The sequence below is a fragment of the Sminthopsis crassicaudata genome, chromosome X, assembly GCF_048593235.1.
Source record: "Sminthopsis crassicaudata isolate SCR6 chromosome X, ASM4859323v1, whole genome shotgun sequence".
In the NCBI taxonomy this organism is placed as follows: domain Eukaryota; kingdom Metazoa; phylum Chordata; class Mammalia; order Dasyuromorphia; family Dasyuridae; genus Sminthopsis; species Sminthopsis crassicaudata.
The window spans coordinates 48,991,025-49,011,231 of record NC_133623.1 but is presented as its reverse complement, the minus strand read 5'-3'; the positions used below and the strand labels follow the sequence as shown (position 1 = coordinate 49,011,231).

General features: G+C 34.7%; 2 long non-coding RNA genes across 4 annotated transcripts in view; both read right to left on the bottom strand.

The window, feature by feature from the left end:
- Nucleotides 1-20,207, bottom strand: part of LOC141548979 (uncharacterized) — a 303,550-nt gene that overhangs the window by 67,360 nt on the left and 215,983 nt on the right. The window lies entirely within an intron of this gene.
- Nucleotides 1-20,207, bottom strand: part of LOC141548976 (uncharacterized) — an 82,657-nt gene that overhangs the window by 19,049 nt on the left and 43,401 nt on the right. For 2 of the 3 annotated variants that reach the window (XR_012484207.1, XR_012484208.1), the window contains exons 1-3: nucleotides 10,142-10,799; nucleotides 5,593-5,695; nucleotides 3,372-3,544 (exon numbers count right to left, since the gene is read on the bottom strand). This is a non-coding gene — a long non-coding RNA (uncharacterized LOC141548976). Of the gene's footprint in view, nucleotides 1-3,371; nucleotides 3,545-5,592; nucleotides 5,696-10,141; nucleotides 10,800-20,207 lie in introns of those variants that run through there. The other variant, XR_012484209.1, reaches the window with a different exon arrangement.

Here is a 20,207-nt window from a genome sequence, read left to right as displayed (position 1 = left end):
ATGAATGACATTCATGTAAATTCATGTAAAATAATATCTTAATGCTGCTCAATCAAAAAGTTAAAAGATTCAACTTCTAAAAGAGACTTAGTAAGTCTATATATCATTAGAAAAAACTGACGAGAAACTTTAAAAGTAGCCTAGTAGAAATTAGATATACATCAACTTCTCACACTGTAAAACAAGTTAAGTTCAAATTGTGGTCATGATTTAGACATAAAGGGTGATAGTCTAAGTAAATCGTTTGATAATGGAAAATTACTTTTCAGATATAAGGATATGGAGTTTATGACCAAAACCCAGAAATAAAGGCAAAGTGAAATGGATAATTTGAGGTAAAATGGAAAATTTAAACTTTTTGTACAAATAATACCAATGCATCTAAAATTACAAGAAAAAATAATCTCATCTTAAAGAATGACTGGGGGAAACAGCACATTATAGAAACAATTAATAATTTCACCCAAGATAATGACAATGATGAGACATCAAACCAAAATCTGTGGGATGTAGCTAAAGTAGTAATAAGGGGAAATTGTATATCTTTAGAGGCTTATTTGAAGAAAATAGAGAAAGAGAAGATTAACGAATTGGGCCTGCAACTTAAAAAGCTAGAAAAAGACCAAATTAAAAACCCTCAACCAAAAATTAAACTTGAAATACAAAAATTAAAAAGAGAAATCAATAATATTGAAAGTAAAAAAACTATTGTATTAATAAATAAAACCAAGAGTTATTTTTATGAAAAGGTCAATAAAATAGATAAACCTTTGGTAAATCTGATCAGAAAAAAGAAAGAGGAAAATCAAATTGTTAGTCTTACAAATAAAAAGGGGGATCTTTCCACCAATGAAGAGGAAATTAGAGAAATAATAAGGAGTTACTTTGCCCAACTTTATACCAATAAATTTGATAACTTAAGTGAAATGGATGACTTCCTCCAAAAATATAGGCTTCCTAGATTAACAGAGGAGGAGATAAATTGCTTAAATAGTCCCATTTCAGAAAAAGAAATAGAACAAGCTATTAATCAACTACCCAGGAAAAAATCTCCAGGACCAGATGGATTTACAGGTGAATTCTACCAAACATTTAAAGAACAACTAACTCCAATGCTATATAAACTATTTGAAAAAATAGGGGATGAAGGAGTCCTACCAAACTCCTTTTATGACACAGACATGGTACTGATACTAAACCAGGTCGATCGAAGACTGAGAAAATTATAGAGCAATTTCCTTGATGAATATTGATGCTAAAATCTTAAATAAGATATTAGCAAAAAGACTTCAGAAAATCATCTCCAGGATATTACACTATGATCAAGTAGGATTTATACCAGGAATGCAGGGCTGGTTCAATATTAGGAAAACTATTAGTATAATTGACCATATTAATAATCAAATTAATAAAAACCATATGATCATCTCAATAGATGCAGAAAAAGCATTTGACAAAATCCAACATCCATTCCTACTAAAAACTCTTGAGAGTATAGGAATAAATGGACTATTCCTTAGAATAATCAGGAGCATATATTTAAGACCTTCAGTAAGCATAATATGCAATAGAAATAAACTGCAACCTTTCCCAGTGAGATCAGGAGTGAAACAAGGTTGCCCACTATCACCATTACTATTCAATATAGTACTAGAAACGCTAGCCTCGGCAATAAGAGCCGAGAAAGAGATTCAAGGAATTAGAGTAGGAAATGAGGAAATCAAACTATCACTCTTTGCAGATGACATGATGGTATACTTAGAGAACCCCAAACACTCTGCTAAAAAGCTATTAGAAATAATTCAGAATTTTAGCAAAGTGGCAGGATACAAAATAAGTCCTCATAAATCCTCAGCATTTTTATATATCACCAACAAAATGCAACAGCAAGAGATACAAAGACAAATTCCATTCCAAACAAATGTTGAGAGTATAAAGTATTTGGGAATCCATCTACCAAAGAATAGTCAGGAATTATATGAGAAAAATTGCAAAACACTTGCCGCAAAAATAAAGTCAGATTTAAATAATTGGAAAGATATTTAGTGCTCTTGGATAGGCAGAGCGAATATAATAAAGATGACAATACTTTAGTGCTATACCAATCAGACTCCCAAGAAACTATTTTAATGACCTAGAAAAAATAACAACAAAATTCATATGGAAGAATAAAAGGTCGAGAATTGCAAGGGAACTAATGAAAAAAATGTCAGAGGAAGGTGGCCCAAGTGTACCTGATCTAAAGCTATATTATATAGCAGCAGTCACCAAAACCATTTGGTATTGGCTAAGAAATAGAACGGTAGATCAGTGGAACAGATTAGATACAAAGGACAAAAAAGGGTACATCTATAGCAATCTAATCTTTGACAAACCCAAAGATACCAACATTAGGGACAAAAATTCATTAATTGGAAAAAACTGTTGGGAAAACTGGAAATTAGTATGGCACAAATTAGATATGGATCCACACTTAACACCATATATCAAGATAATATCAAAATGGGTCCATGATTTAGGCATAAAGAATGAGATCATAAATAGATTAGAGGAACCGAGAATAGTATACCTCTCAGACTTGTGGAGGAGGAAGGAATTTATGACCAGAGGAGAACTAGAGATCATTATTGATCACAAAATAGAAGATTTTGATTACATCAAACTAAAAAGTTTCTGTACAAACAATACTAATGCAAACAAGATTAGAAGGGAAGTAACAAATTGGGAAAATATTTTTAAAAGTAAAGGTTCTGACAAAGGTCTCATTTCCAAAACATATAGAGAACTGACCCTAATTTATAGGAAACCAAACCATTCTCCAATTGATAAATGGTCAAAGGATATGAACAGACAATTTTCAGATGATGAAATTAAAGCTATTTCCACTCAGATGAAAGAGTGTTCCAAATCACTACTGGTCAGAGAAATGCAAATTAAGACAACTCTGAGATATCATTAGACACCTGTCAGATTGGCTAAGATGACAGGAACAAATAACGATGAATGTTGGAGGGGCTGTGGGACAACTGGGACACTGATGCATTGTTGGTGGAGTTGTGAAAGAATCCAACCATTCTGGAGAGCAATCTGGAATTATGCCCAAAAAGTTATCAAAATGTGCATACCCTTTGACCCAGCCATACTACTACTGGGCTTATATCCCAAGAAAATACTAAAGAAGGGAAAGGGACCTGTATGTACCAAAATGTTTCTGGCAGCCCTTTTCATAGTGGCTAGAAGCTGGAAAATGAATGGATGTCCATCAGTTGGAGAATGGTTGGGTAAATTATGGTATATGAATGTTATGGAATATTATTGTTCTGTAAGAAATGACCAATAGGAGGAATACAGAGAGGCTTGGAGAGACTTACATCAACTGATGCTGAGTGAAACGAGCAGAACCAGAAGATCATTATACACTTCAACAATGATACTGTATGAGGATGTATTCTGATGGAAGTTGATATCTTCAACATAGAGAAGAGGTAATCCAATTCCAATTGATCAATGATGGACAGAATCAGCTACATCCAGAAAAGGAACACTGGGAAATGAGTGTAAACTGTTAATTTTATCTTCTGAATCCAATTTTTCTTGTGCAACAAGAGAAGTGTACGGATCTGCACACACATATTGTATCTAGGAAATTCTTCAACATGTTTAACATGTATATGACTACCTGCCATCTAGGGGCGGGGGTGGAGGGAGGGATGGAAAAAGTTGTAACAGAAGTGAGTGCAAGGAACAATGGTGTAAAAATTACCCATGATTTTGTTCTGTCAATAAAATGCTATAATAAAATAAAAAAAAGCTCACCTTCAATGGCATGGAAAAGTAGAAATTCACATTAATTATCTATTTTAAATAAGCAAGACTGACACCCCCTAATATTAACACATTGAAATCAAATATATGGCAAATGGTTTAACAACAATATAAATCTAATAAATATTTAATTGGGGGTGGGGGGAGATTCTATAAGAATTTGCTTTCATGTCTGCAACTTGCAATTTAAGTTTACATTAAAACTCAAAGACACTTACGCAAGGCCTTGTAAGAGACCAAAATAATATATTCATTTAGTCATATCTGAATTACTTTCAACTTGGTAGAAAAAAAAAAAACACTTTCCAACTCCCAGACCAAAATAATATATTCATTCAGAAATATCTGAATTACTTTCAACTTAGTAGGGAAAAAAAAACACTTTCCAACTCAAAACTGAACTTTAAGGGAGGTCTGGGATATGCTAGTATTCAGTCAAAAGGTCAATGCTAAATAGCACTGGAGGCATTAAAAAGATCTGCTTACTGTGGTCCTTCCTGGTGCAAAGGAATGGAAAAAGAAAGAATTACAATGGACTCCACAAAAGATTGTGTTTACATACACAACAGCAAAGGAGCTTGAGGTAGAAAATAAACTAACAGGTTTTTATCAGCAGATATTTTCTATATTTTTGGAACTCAGACCAGATAAAACTTCAAAGAATCAGAAATCTGAAAAGTATCTTATTTGCAACTCAAAAACAATCATTTTCCCCAACAATATTAAACTTCAATAATATTTATTAAATCATTTACACAAATTGTTCAAAAATCCTGACACTCCCAAACTCCAGAAGAGGACTATTTAACAAATAAAAATAGTCAGTCTTCAAACTCGTAATTCTTAATGAGGCACACAGTAAATGAGCTATAGTTTCCCCAAACCCAATATAAGTGTTTATGACTTACTCTCAAATTATCTGACTTAGAAAATAAATCTTAAGAATCGATTGATTGAGTGATTTATCCTGAGTCAAATTACTTTCAAGTGTCCAATGTGTTATCTGAACCTAGATCTGTCCAGAGTAGTATTCTATCCACTATACCCTGCTGTTTCTATAAGTAATAAAAATGAATACTAATAAAAATAATGCAAAAATGGGAAAACCTAGTAACCACATTTTTTTCTTCATGGAAAACAATAAAGAAATTCTTTCCAAAAAGCAAAGTGAACTAGAGATAACTAAAATACTCATTTTCTCGGAAAAAAAAGCACAAAAATATAATTTTAAATAAATTTCACAGCCATGTGTGAACATTCTTAAGAATGTTTCATGTACAGGTTTCTACAGTTCCAGTTTTACTACAACACGTTTAGAGAAAATAAGTTAACACAATCATTTGAATTGGCTGCCTGCACACTAGACAAGGCTCATTTCTCCTTTTTGATTTCTTAGCACATGTAAAACATGCCATAAGATGTCCTGTCCTTCCATGGACAATGCAACCATTCTGAGGTTGGTTCTGACAGATGACACAGGGCTCTACTGTGCTAGAGGGAAGAAAAGATCCCATAATTTTTCTTTGCTTTGTGCTTCTTTTCTCTCAAATTCTCCAGCATCTTCCTGACTACTACACATGATACTTTTAGATGTTGATGCCTGGGAATAATCCTCATTCTCTTGGGAGTCTGATGTCTGTAGTATCTTTTCATCACTTTCCTCAACACATGAGTCATTGATTTTATTGTTATTATAATCTGGAACATCAAAGCCCCCTTTTTCCCCTTGTGTGGTATTTTCTAGTGTGCCTTTATCCAAAATCTCACCTTTCTCCTCTGGAAGCCAATTTTCTCACAAAGTCCAACATCTGTGGCAATGGGGTGGAAGTGGAGGATTTATTTTGTCACAGGAAGGACACTTCCAATAATTCTGCAATGAAAGAAGAAGTATAATCAATCTCAATGGTTCTTGAACATCTATGAATAACAATGCTAGTTATAACAATGTACTCTGTTTATTAAATGTTTGTTTTGCCATAGAAAGAAGATTTTGCACCCTCACTTTTTGTTGTTGTTCGTTTTCTTTTTGTTTTCTGACTCACTTTCTTTCTATTTTGATCTCATTTTTCTTGTGCAGGAAGAGAATTGTGCAAATACATTAGCACATAATGGATTGGACATATATTTTGACATGTTTAACATGTACTGGATCGCTTGCCATCTGGGTGGGGAAAAGGAGGGGAAAGTCTGGCAAGGGAAACTCTGCAGGAGTCAATGTTGAGAGATTATCCATGGATATGTTTTGAGGGTAAAAACCTTTTTTTAAAAAAAGATTTTGTAGATTATTTTGCAATATCTCAAGTCCTACCCTACCTTTATCTCTTAGCAACTAACTTCTGAAATTAAAATTGTGGTTAAATAGTTTTGCCTTTTAGAGATTCTATAGTAAGACATTTTAAATTCTGTTAGTTGTAGATCTTTTTTTCATAGGAATTCATCTCTATTTCTGGCAAGATCTCCTAATATCCATCAGCTACCATGTCTTTTTATTGTGAAGTATTCAGATGAATATCTTAGCAGCCATTTCCTCCTTCTTCTCCCTTCCTTTTTTGGTAAAACAGAGATGGAAGCAATTTATAAGAAACTGGTCAAATTCTATTCATAGATAGTTCCTCACCTTACAAATGGTTTGTGTTAATGGTTACAAACCAATTTTTTGAAAAGAATCAATGTTCTCATAGAAATACTGCTAGGAACGGAAACTAGGTTTGCAGGCCCAATTCAGAGAAGTATTCTTTATCTAGAATAATTTTAGTATTACTAGGTACCAAACAATGTAAAGATAGAAAAGGCTGAGAGGGTGGCTAGAATTATGTATAGAAATCATCTAATGGACAGCCTAGTTCCATTGCACTGTGGAGGGGAGCCTGAGGTAAAGCTTGTCTTTGACATCTTCTTCATGATAACTGAGCGTTTTTCTCTCATCTCTTGGTAAATCTTCCTGGTGTCCTAATGTGATCCATCTTGGAGTTTCACTCATATGTGCCTTCTACTGTTCTTCATGTTCCCAAATTAACTATGATATTTTCACTTGAAGCAAAAATTTTAATCCAACTGTCAAGATGTGTTAGGAAGAAAGCCTGAATTAAAGCAATGTAATGATTCTGAGCCCTGGAAACCTCCTAGAGTCATCCCTGCATTTCTTTCTTTTTTTTCAAAGGCTTGCAAATCGAATGAATCCTTAGTTATTTCAGGGACAAAGTAAAGAAGAAACATTCAGAAAGTGAACATTTGCAAAGGTCTCATTTCCAAAATATATAGAGAACTGACCCTAATTTATAAGAAATCAAACCATTCTCCAATTGATAAATGGTCAAAGGATATGAACAGACGTTCAAAACCCTTGATAATCTCAAAATCTTCTCCCAGTAGATTACATATTTGAGGACAGTAACTGATCTTCACATTATATTACCTCTCTCCCCCACAAAAACCTAGCACAAGACTTGTACATACTTGGTGTTTATTCATACATGGTGTAGACTTCAAAACATAAACAGTTTAATAGATGAGATTTCAGGGTGAATTTGGAGAGGTAAAAGGATGATCCAATTTACGAAATTCTATCACTTACCAGCAGAGAGCTTGCCCAGCCAATTCAAATAACTGGTCACGTTATTTTATTCTACTATTCATGTTCATCTAGATGGAGACTATTCATAAAAAACCCGTCCTGAAGTGCTCGATTTTGAGATAATGCCCTTTCCTAGCTATTTCCAAAACTTTCAGGAATCAGGAAAGACTAATGTTCATCAGCATTATGTGTCTTGTACAAGAGATTTCAAGATGTTTTTTTATACTCTGAGCCACAGATCTACTAAATTTTTTAAGCAAGACAAGTGTGACAAAGATCCTATGGTGGAAGGTCCCATGCTTTGATGTAAAGAACAATAGATTTAGGATTCCAAAAATTTGGATTTGAATCTTACTTCAGTCTTAATGTCTGAATGACTTAACGACTTAGATTTCAGTCTCCTTATCTGTAATATGAGGTCTACTAAAATATTTCTAAAGTGCTTCCTACTTGTAACTTCTGTCAACTATGAACAACACAAGTAACATCTTACTAAAGAGATCAATGGAAATTGCATGACAATTGAACCACAATTTTCTATGGATTTTGAATCTTCACACAGAAAAATGCAAGGATCACAGTTAAAGAAAATACTTTATGAAGTAATCAGCCCCTACCTGATACTCTATATCCCAGAAAAGGTAGAGGTAGAAGGGGTTTTCAACACATCACTTCTTTGGTCCATCATCCAGATATGATTGGAGAGACTCCAGAAGCTCCATTATACTAACATAAACATACATCTACCCTTTCCAATGGCACCAGTAATTACACATCCAGGGCCATCTCCAGTCCTCCTGATCTATAGAGGACCATTGGACCCAGAGGGCTCTGGACGGGAAAGGGTAGCAGGTGACCTTCCCCAGCCCCCCTCACTTAAATCCAATTCGCTTGCAGGTCATGATATCCCATCTCTGCTGTCATGGTCCTCTTTGAAAATGAAGGACAAACAATAACCACCAAGTTTGTAGAGAGAGCTCCAGTCCCAAGTACAGTGAGTTAGGACAGCCACATTAGTAGCCAACATATCTGATGCTGTATTTCTCTAGCATGGAGAATTCTGACCCATAAAGTCACCATCCCTCCTCCCTCAAATTGTATTCTTCTTTTCCCCATGCCCTTTTTAATCACTAGGATTTGTCTGTTATGCAGCTAAATTAAAATTCATTTCCAATTTTTCAATGACAAAAATGGTTCCAGCTTAAATCCATGACAAGGAAAGAATACCACTATGTTCTAATCTGATCATTTATCTGGAGAGTAGAGATGAAGTTGGGCAGCAGAACATTTACTATTTACGATTATTTCCCCGAGTTCTCCAAGAGAAAGCTGAAATTAAGAAACCTTAAATCACAGAAGTGCTACTCTAGAGACTACTCTGTATATCTGCTTCACAGGTGTGATTGCTTCTTAAGGTGAATAAACAGAGTTTCTGAAAATCATTGTGAGTGTGCAGATAGTCCGTCTGCCATTGAAGTTTTTGGGAAAGGACTTTGTTGGAAAATAGCTCAAAACCTAAGAACAGCTGAGGAGGTTGGGTTTGAATCTTTTTGGGAGAGATCAAGAGCCCCGGGTCTGGAGGGCAGAGACAAGGAGCTGGCAAATCTGAGAGAGGTGTGGCTCATTGGGTCCTGCTAAGAGAATGTCATCCATGTAGTGGATGATATACACATTAGGATGACACAGCCTGAATGGATCCATAGTCTGAGCCAAGTATTTTTGACAGAGGGTTGGGATATTAGCCGTACCCTGAGGGAGGACCCTCCATTGAAAGTGAGGGGAGGGGCCCACACAATTAACTATGGGAAGGCTAAAAGCAAAGCCTTTGCAATCTTCTGGGTGAAGAGGGATGGACAAAAACACATCTTTTAGGTCAATGACAATTTTTAAAAATCCCCTAGGGATAGCCACGGATAGTGGCAGAGATTGTAGAGAAGGAGTTAGCAACATCTCCAGCTTCATTAATGATCAGCCAAGTGTAATTGCAAACCTAATAAGTCCCAGAGGAAGTCTAGGCAGAGTTCCAGCAGAGGTAAAAAGGCCAATTTCAGGTTTTTTGATTTGCTAAGAGGGCCCTTCTTGTAAGGCAGTGAAGGAGGACCGGTGGCTGGACTTGAAGCCTGGAGGAGGATGGTCTTTGTAAGTGAATTTTGCAAGGAAGAAAGTTCAGTGGAGAGCTGAGCAATTTAGCAGATTACCTGATGACAGGGCTTCCTGAGGCAGGGGAGGATAAAGGGATTCTCTTTGAATGATAGTCATCTCTATGATAACAGAGGGGCATCAAAAGGGCAGAGGCAATTCCGGCACTGATAACAGCTGCTGTTTGTCAGGGTCATTAGATGCCCATTCTACAATATCATGAATCAAGCCCCAGTAAGAGAAGGCAGTTGTGGGAAGAGCATTCGGCCCTTCCTTCTGTTATTTATCATTTAGGTCTCTGCCTACTTTCTGCCACTTCTGGGGATGAATCTCTGGTCCGTTCTGGTCCGAAACCAAGGACAAGTTTCATTTATCAAAAGAAACTACCTAACTAAATCTTTTTTCTTTACTCTAACCCCTCTTTCTCTGAGGGATGCTTTAAGGTCCTTTATACAAACCTGCTCTTTAGATAACTTATACCAAATCTTTTTTCTTTACTCTAACTCCTCTTTCCCTGAGGGATGCTTAAAGGTCCTTTATAAAAACCTGCACTTTAAATAACTTAGTAACCATTTCTTATAAGACGGACCATTCAAAACTTACCAAGGACTGGAACTCATGAGCGGTGAAAGTGGTCCTTCCAATGGGGGTTGCAACGACTTCTGTGGGAGGGGGTCCGTCCGGCAAGGGTTTGTACCTCGAGCCCCGCATTGGGCGCCACCTGTCCAGTCTACTGGGGCTCAGTTATTCGGGGAGTCGAGGGGGACCCAGCCTGAAAGAGAAACGGGCGAGAAAGAAGAGCGAGACCAAGCAGATTCTTGTCAAGGTCTCAGTTTATTGCTCTTGGGGTACAGCCTATATAGCAAAAAGTATGAGAAAGATAAGCAGGGTTGGGCCTGGGAAAGGAACATGGGAATGGCTGGTTCAATGAACAGGAACATTTTGCAGTTAAGATACACAATGTTGGAACATACACAATGTTGGAACATTCTATGGTCAGCTGATTCTTGGAAGGATCATGACCACCTGTGGTCGGCCTGATTCTCAGAACAATTTGTCTAAGGGTAAGGCCCACTTAGGGGGGAGAGACACCTGGGCGAAAGCCCTTGGCTCCCAAAAGGAGGGCCTCAGAACTCAGGAGTTGGGGAAATGAATGCTGGGCTTTTCTATGCAGCGGTAGGGAAGGGAGGGACTCTCCTAGAGCTTCTGGCCTTCCTCTTGGTTGTCAAGGAGCCTTAGAATTAAAGCCCCCCATAGTAAGTTATCAATGGCATAATAATAGAATCTTTTCCTGTTGATTTGGAGAAGATCTAAATCTAAAATTCTTTTGAGACAATCTGTGATACCAGCCCAAGATTTCAATATACTTTGGGGATTCAAATTTCTTCTCCCCAACATTTGGTGTCCTGTGTAAAGATAGTCCTAAAACTCCAATATATATGGGGTTCAGTGTTTCTACACTCCCATACCCCATTTTCATGACAAAAATTAATTTATACATTTCATCCTCTATCAATTAACCTACAAGGTCTTGATGAAATAATAAAAATAAACCAGAATAACAGAATAAAAGTAGGTCTATAATAAGGAAAATAATGACAGAAAAGTACGAATGGAATAGTACCTTCAAAGTTCAAATTATTATAAAGCTTTAAAGGTCAAAATGATTTCATGATGGTGAAAAATTATAGACAGAATTAATATTGTATTTTAAGGTTTGTAAAGCTATTTATCAATATTATTGCATCAAAAAACAATTAATATCATCTTCTTTTTACAGATGAGGAAATTTAAGGAAGGTAGAGCTTAAGTAACTTATCTAGAGGCACAAAATCAACAAGTATGTCAGGCAAGATTTTTTTAACTTGTTTTCCTAACTGTAAGTCTACAGTATGCTCATTTCTTTTTGTTGTTTTTTTTTTTTCTCCCATGGTTTTTCCTTTTTGTTCTGATTTTTCTCTCCCAACATGATTCATTAAGCGATTTGTGTTAAAAATAAATTTTTAAGTTTTACCTAAAAATAAAATAACAGTAAGCTGTTTAGCTGATGAAATTCACTGTTAATTCAATTTCTATTAATTATCTTTGTTGTTCTGAAGTATCTTTACATTATTTCTGAATTTATTCTTGGATTATCTTGCTAGAAATTAGTATATAGCTATATCTCTTTAAGTTGGAAATCACAAAATATGGGTACATCACTGAAAGTTTAAAATAGTTAGAGTCTCAAATTAAAACAAATTGGAATTATTTAAATATACATGTACATGTGCATTATTCATGTACACTGTAACATTTAAAATAAAATGTTTTAATTTTAGTATCTTTCTATTGTCCTCCATCTGAACAAATTTTGGCTTTTACTAAAGTTAATACATTCTTGAAATATCAGATGTTTGCATACTATATATAACGAGAGGTAGAATGTGTGCATTTCCAAGTTGCATAAATTAATATAAGGACAAAAAAGCTTCCTTTCAAACTTTGTGAAACCATACGATATTTACTTGACCATAGATAAAGTCCATGAAATCTGTAGGAGAACAAATCATCTCCAACACATTTCCACCCCATTCTTCACCACCCCCAGGATAGGGCGAATAACCTGTTGAAGCCCAACCTACTCCGAGATGCATTGCTTCAGCTGTCACAAAAGGTTCTGTGTGGTCTCCTGTGAGTTCATAGTACCATTTCCTCTACTGAGCTGACCCTTCACTGATGCCAAGGAAAATATTGGGCTGCATGCTTTCAAGAGAAAAAAAAATACTAGTTGAAAAAAAATCTAAATAATTATTATCACTTTTATTTTATATTACTTTTCTTCAAGTATACTCTTCTGAGAAGAAAGAAATCAAAGCCATATCATTTAATTTAACATTTGCTGACTTAGTATACAAGTATATTCAGTCTTGACCATTAACATAATTCAATAAACAAAATGTTTGAGGTTCTGGTTAAATTATGCTTACACTTCTGATTAAGTAACAAATCAAAAGTTTAATGTTGTTGGGATTTTTTTATCTTAATTACCTTTCTATGATATTTGCAGGAGTATACAAGTAATGCCCCTATTTTAAAATTAACCCTCTGGGCAAAAATATATGCAAGACATTTTTCAGTTTAATCTGCATTACTAATATTTCCTCCATTGTTTCTTTAAGCCTAATCAGGATAAATAAATCCTTGATTTGTAGTGTCTGGTGATTTCTGAGGCTTTGATACTCATACAAAATTTAACAAATGGCTCTCAAGAGCAAGTTAAAATTGATTCTAGAATATCTCTGCCTATTTTGCATCATATATTTGAGTTCCTATGTTAGGAAACAACATAAATTAGTTCATGAAGGATAATCTTTTCAATTAAAAACCGTAAACCCAAACCAAAATTCTTTGAATGGAAGCAAAACATCAAATTTCTACTATAATAAGTTTTCTATTGCTTCTGGATAACATATACAGTTAAGTAAATATGTTTTCAAAATAAGCTATAGTTGAAGATAATTACAACAGAAAAGACAACTGTTTCTTGTTTCATTCTCTCACAAAAATGAACACCATGAAACCCAAGTTCCTTGAGGACAGGCCTGTTTGCTTTTTAATTGTTATCCACCGCACTAAGTGATGTATCTGGCATATGCTATGCAATTGATAATTGAGGTTGGCATATTGAAATGTAATCATATTTTCAATATCTTCTAGAAACACACTGAATCATCTCATTTTACTTGCTTCTTTGAATACAGAAAATTGTAACATATTTACTTTCCTTGACCATCAACTTATTCCATCAAACTTCAGGTTTATTTAGCTATTCAGATGACCTATGATAAAGAGAAGCCTCTGACTCAGTTTTGAGCTGGAATAATATACCTTTTTTTTCAATTTGTCCATTGTATAACAGTGGTAGTCAGGAAATACAATTGCCTCTGAAGAATTAAAAATAAGTATCACACAGAAGACAATGGACAGGTGCACAATGATTATGAAAGTACATGAAGGCTGCTAGGTGCAATCAGTGCATCACTTCAAAGATTAGGAGTAAAAGATAACATAAGGAATTTTATGATACAGAGAAAAAAGTGCTAGTTACATAGAAAGAACAAGTGATAAACAAATGAATAATGACTGTTTTTTTAACCATGTAAAGTGAAAGTAAAGAAAGTCTCCAGCACATCTAGGTAGACATCCATGGTAAATGTATGGAAATATATAGACAAGAGTTATATAGAGGAGATAAACATGAAGGGGTTGTAATCTGCATCACTGGAAGAATTCTAGAATTAAGATCACAAATCCATTTCAGTCTTGGAATAAGGCAAATACTTTATGAATGACATTCATGTAAATTCATGTAAAATAATATCTTAATGCTGCTCAATCAAAAAGTTAAAAGATTCAACTTCTAAAAGAGACTTAGTAAGTCTATATAACATTAGACTTTATTAAAAAAAGTGTCTGAGGCCAGATTAGAACTCAGGTGCTCCTGACTTCAGGGCTGGTGCTCTATGCACTGTGCCACACAGCTGACCCCCAAAAATTTTATTAAAAATTATGATAACAATGAGACAACACCAAAATTTTTGAGATTCAGCCAAAATAATACTCAGAAGAAAACCGATATGTGTAAATGGTTATATCAATAAAAGAGAGAAAAAGGAAGAGCAACATATTGTGTATCTCACTAAAAACAAACTTACACCTTTATAAATAAATACCAAAGTAAAAATTATGGTAATAAAGTTTATAACAAAATATCAAGCTATCAAATGAAAATAGGAGCTGGGTTTTTTTTTGGGGGGAGGGGAATAGATAAGCCATTGGGTAATTTTATTTTAAATATGTAAAGGAAATCAAACTACTAGCATCAAAATTGAAAGGGGTGAATGTACAACCAAGTGAACATAAAATTAAGGTAATTATTAACCATTTTGCCCAATTACTTGCCAAAAAAAATAATCATACGAATGATATGGATTAGTATTTACAAAAATATAAAGTAACAAAAGAGAATTAATAAAAGAGTAAAAATAATATATAAAAGAAATAAGATGGAGGCTGCCCAGAAGATTGCCCTTGAATATTTAATGAATATTGGCTATGGAATCACATGAGGGACTTTTTGTCAAACAGAGCTTTTGCTTGTCCATGTTAGGTCAATTCAAATATAATTCATGAATTAACTGAAATAGATAAATATTTCCAAGTATATAAAGTGTCCAGATTAACCAAAAAAGGAAATAAAATATTTAAATAATCCTACTTTAAAAAATGAAATAATGCATAAATGAACTCCTTATCCAAAAAACCCAGCACCACTTGTATTTACAACGGAATTATACCAAAAACTTAAAGAATATTAATTGCAATATTACATAAACTATTTGGAAAAAACAACAGATAAAGAAGTTCTTTTGAATTTATTTTAAGACACAATATGGTCTTGATACCTGATTCAAGGAGAGTAAAAACAGAGGGGGGAAACTATACATGAATTTCCTCAATGTATATTTATGCAAAACTTTTAATGAAATTTAAGCAAGGAGACTGCTAATAGCATTGTAAAAATCATATGCTATGAAGAAATGGCATTTATATCAGGAATACTGGACTGGTTAATATTAGGAAAACTAAGCAAATGTATCATGTAACAATAAAATCAACAAAAATGATATTATTATTTCAATACATACAGAAAAGAATTTTGACAAAATGCAATATTGATTTTTTTAAAAGAAAACACACTAGAAAGCACAAGAATAAATGGTGCTTTTTCTTAGAAGAATAAGGAAAATTGATTTAAACAAAGAGCTACCATTGTCTTTAATGGGGATATACCAAAAGACTTTCCAATAAAGTCAAGGATGAAGCAAGAATGTCTATAATCACCATTAATATTCAATATTGTACTAGAAATGCTTGGTATAGCAATAAGACAAGAAGAAGGAATTGAAGGAATAAGGATAAAGAATAAGAAAAGAATATTTTTTTCAGAAGGTATGATGGTTTACTACCATGTCAACTAAAGGAGTAATAAAAAATAATTAAACACTTCAATAAAGCTGAAGGATATAAATCTTCCATATAAATATTCAGGCTTTCTATTTGTTACTAATAAAACCTTGCAGAAGAGATAGAAAGAGAAATTAAATATAAAATAACTAAAAAGATTATGAAATATATGGGAGTCTACTCATCAGAACACTCACAGCAACTACATGAACAAAATTAAAATAGACTCTTCATACAAATGGAGCTCTATATAATTGGAGTAATGCTAATTGCCTATAGGTAGGTCTAGTTAATATAATAAAATTGACAATATTACCTAAATTGATTTAGTAATTCAGTGTAATGCTAATCAAACTACCAAAGAATGACTTTATAAAGAGATAAAACATAGTAAAATGCACCTAGAGAAATAAAAGGCTAAGAAAATCAAAAGAATTAATAAAAAAAGAAAAGAAATTAAAGGTGACCTAAAAGTATCAGATATAAACTCTACTGCAAAACTATAATCCTCCAAACAATTTGGTATTGCATAAGGAATAGGGAAGTTGATCACTGGAATAGATTAGATACATAATATTAAGAAGGAAATGAACACAGTTTTTGATAAATCTAAGCATCCCAGCATTTAGGGCAAGAACTCACGATTTCATTAAAACTGATGAGAAACTTTAAAAGTAACCTAGTAGAAATTAGATATACATCAACTTCTCACACTGTAAAACAAGTTAAGTTCAAATTGTAGTCATGATTTAGACATAAAGGGTGATATTCTAAGTTAATCGTTTGATAATGGAAAAATTACTTTTCAGATCTAAGGATATGGAAAGAGTTTATGACCAAAACCCAGAAATAAAGGCAAAGTGAAATGGATAATTTGAGGTAAAATGGAAAATTTAAACGTTTTTGTACAAATAATACCAATGCATCTAAAATAACAAGAAAAGCAGGAAACTGGGAGAGGGGAAGGTCTGGAAGAGGAAGAGAGATGGGAATCTTTGTAACAAACCACCCAACCCAAGAGATTTAAAAAGAGAATTTCCTTCCCTCTTCTCTAGTTGCAGTAGAATATAACCTCCTACTGAGATGCCTTTGAACAAAAGAAATCCTTTAATAAATGATGGTAACTATCTTTATATATAATTGGAAAAGTAAAATAGTATTGAAGTTGAAAAACAACAGCAGCAACAACAACAACTAACAAGTTGCCTGAGATGAGAGGCGATTTGTGTTGATAACACACCTGGCATGTGTCAGAGGCCCTACTTGAACCCAGGTCTTCCTGATTCTTAAGGTTTTTATTTCAGGGAACAATTACTGTTTAATTCCCCATATTCGATCCAGTGTATTGCCAAATTATTTCTCCTCTGGAACCAGTTCAGCATGCATCTAGAATATCTAAATTATTTATATTGATACAGTAGTTCAATCAAATGACATATTAAAACTAAAAAATGGCCTTTTTCGTGCCCTTACTGTTTTAATGGATTTTTTTATACCGAAATCTTGAGAGCTATTGTTGATCTCATTAAGGAGACCCCATGGCATTCTAAATTCTGACACAATCACAACAATGTTATCCACAAACAGAAGCATATGGGGTACTGTACCACTTACAGAGGGAGAGGTATTTGTACTTTCTGTGCATGTAAGGAAGGTTAAATGTGTCTCAGCTCTGTCTTTTATGTAACTTTCTGCTGAGAACATGAGAACGTGCTTTAAGTTATCCAATGTGAAAAACACAAGAAAACACCAAGAAGTTGGAAGGCCATCCTTTCTTGTGTATTAATCAGTGAGTATCCTTTACTGCAGGCCAGTGTTTACCCTGGAAACCTGGCCAGTTCCTTGAGTAAAAACAGTCCTGTTAAATGAATGAACAAATAGTCTTCTTGGGGGGTCTCATGTGATGGAGCACCCTGTACCTGGGATGCTGCTACATCTCAAGAGTCACATAACAAATGAGAGTCCTTAGTGTAGTGCCTTCTTTGTTCTCAGCTGAGAAAAGCCTCTTAGTGGAAAGGGACTTTGAGAATTTAGCTAGGAAGTAATAGACAACTTGCCTGCCAATGCCTGTCACTTGCCACTATGAATAGCTGTGACCATGAATTCTCTCAGCAGGGGAATTCTGATGTTTTCCTCAGAGTGGCCATGATGTATGTTGTATGTCGTTATAGTGACCACTGGGTTTATTAGTTGTATATTAATTACTTTTGTGCTATGAGTTTCCTTTTTTATTTTCCTGTCTTATTTAAATGAAAGTTCCAAGCAGTAATAAACTTGTGCCCACCCTCTTCAACCTACCTGTTGAAATGGGAATTCCAAACCTAGATTAATCTTACACTGAAACATTCAATTGGAGGCTAAGCATGACTATCCTTAGTAGTCATTCCAATCAAGCACACAGAAACTTGAGGTGAGCCTGCTTTCAGATATTCAGAAAGAAAGGACACTCCCCTCCTGACTTCCGAACAGGAGCAGATATTATCTATGTCTTGTCGGACTTGAGAACTAAAAGGTTCATATCTTAGGATACTTAAGTTTTTAAACTGATTGTGGACATGGAGCTCTGTGGATATACTCAAGAGACTAAAATATATCTTTAATGAATTTTCCCATGATCCCATATTACTCTCAAATTTTATTCTTGACCTCCATGTTAACATTACTAAATTTAAATACAGTAATCACATCTTTTCCTTTGACAGAAAAGATTTTAATACCGTTCTAGTTATGTGTTTTATAGTTAAAGGACAATTCCATAAAGCTAACAATGCAACATGAGAGAGACGTGCCATTGTGTCTATGTTGAAATTTAAGTATTTTGAGGACTATGGAGTTTTACATCTTTCTAAGAGAAGTGAACTTTTCTGGTTCTACATCTGGCAATTCTAATATTAAAAAGAATTTGTCTAACTACGGCTTCTAAAGATCACTTTATTAGATTTTCTGTTAGTATCTTTGACCCCCATAGTAAAGCCCTTTCTTTTTGTGGTCATTATGCAGGGGAAGGGGCATTTTGTTTTATTTCTGAGCCTGGGTGGAAGAGCAAGGAGGCCTATTTAAGTTGTGACCTCACTGCCTCCAACCTGGAGCAGATGCTGCTCCTAACCCCTCCTGGGAGCTCATCAGATCCAGGTTGGAGGCAGTGAGGCTGTTGAGACACCAGAATATTTGAATTCATTGAATCCATCAGATTCATTTCTCCTGGTACCAATGAAATGTACTAACTACCACTGCCACATTTGACTGTAAAGCAATTTAAAAATAATTTACTATATAGTAAACATGAATACAACCAATTCAGTCCATCAATAAATATCTATTAAGCACCAAGCACTTATGGGGACATAGATAACAGAACTACTGCTCTCAAGAAATGTAGATTCCATCAATTGACCTTGTTTAGCACCAATTTACATTTTAAATAAATGAATAATTAGTTAATTAAATTGACAATAACTTTTCAACCAGAGGTAGAAGGGGTTTTCAACACATCACTTCTTTGGTCCAACATCCAGATATGATTGGAGAGACTCCAGAAGCTCCATTATACTAACATGAACATATATCTAGTCTTTCCAATGGCACCAGTAATTACACATCCAGGGCCATCTCAAGTCCTCCTGATCTATAGAGGACCATTGGACCCAGAGGGCTCTGGACGGGAAAGGGCAGCACGTGACCGTCCCCAGCCCCCCTCACTTAAATCCAATTCGCTTGCAGGTCATGATATCCCATCTCTGCTGTCATGGTCCTCTTTGAAAATGAAGGACAAACAATAACCACCAAGGTTGTAGAGAGAGCTCCAGTCCCAAGTACACTGGGTTAGGACAGCCACATTAGTAGCCAACATATCTGATGCTGTATTTCTCTAGCATGGAGAATTCCGACCAATAAAGTCACCATCCCTCCTCCCTCAAATTGTATTCCTCTTTTCCCCATGCCCTTTTTAATCATTAGGATTTGTCTGTTAAGCAGCTAAATTAAAATTCATTTCCAATTTTTCAATGACAAAAATGGTTCCAGCTTAAATGCATGACAAGGATGAATACCACTATGTTCTAATCTGATCATTTATCTGGAGAGTAGAGATGAAGTTGGGCAGCAGAACATTTACTATTATTTCCCCGAGTTCTCCAAGAGAAAGCTGAAATTAAGAAACCTTAAATCACAGAAGTGCTTCTCTAGACACTATTCTGTATATCTGCCTCACAGGTGTGATTGCTTCTTAAGGTGAATAAACAGTAACCAAACTCAAACTAAGATGAGTTTATTGTATATCTCCACAGCTAGCACCCACTTGAACAGATAAGCATTAAATACAGACCTACCTTACCTAAGAATAAAAAAAAAATCATTAACACATAAAAGGGTGAAATTAGAAAAGTAAATTACCATATCGAATCATTGTACACTACATATGCCAATCATAGGACAGGAATCAACAGTTTCAAATGCCCCACATATTTAAAAAAATAGATAGATAAATAGATAGTACTATTTAAGTAACAAAGAACCAGAAGGAAAGAACATCCTTTTGTCTTTTATATTCAGAGAGATGAAGCTAACAACAGTTCATTAAAGAACTCTGTGTACACCGTTTTCATCTCTTCAGAGCTTTGTAACTGAGCTTGTGAATACTATTTCTCAAATATCTTGCTGC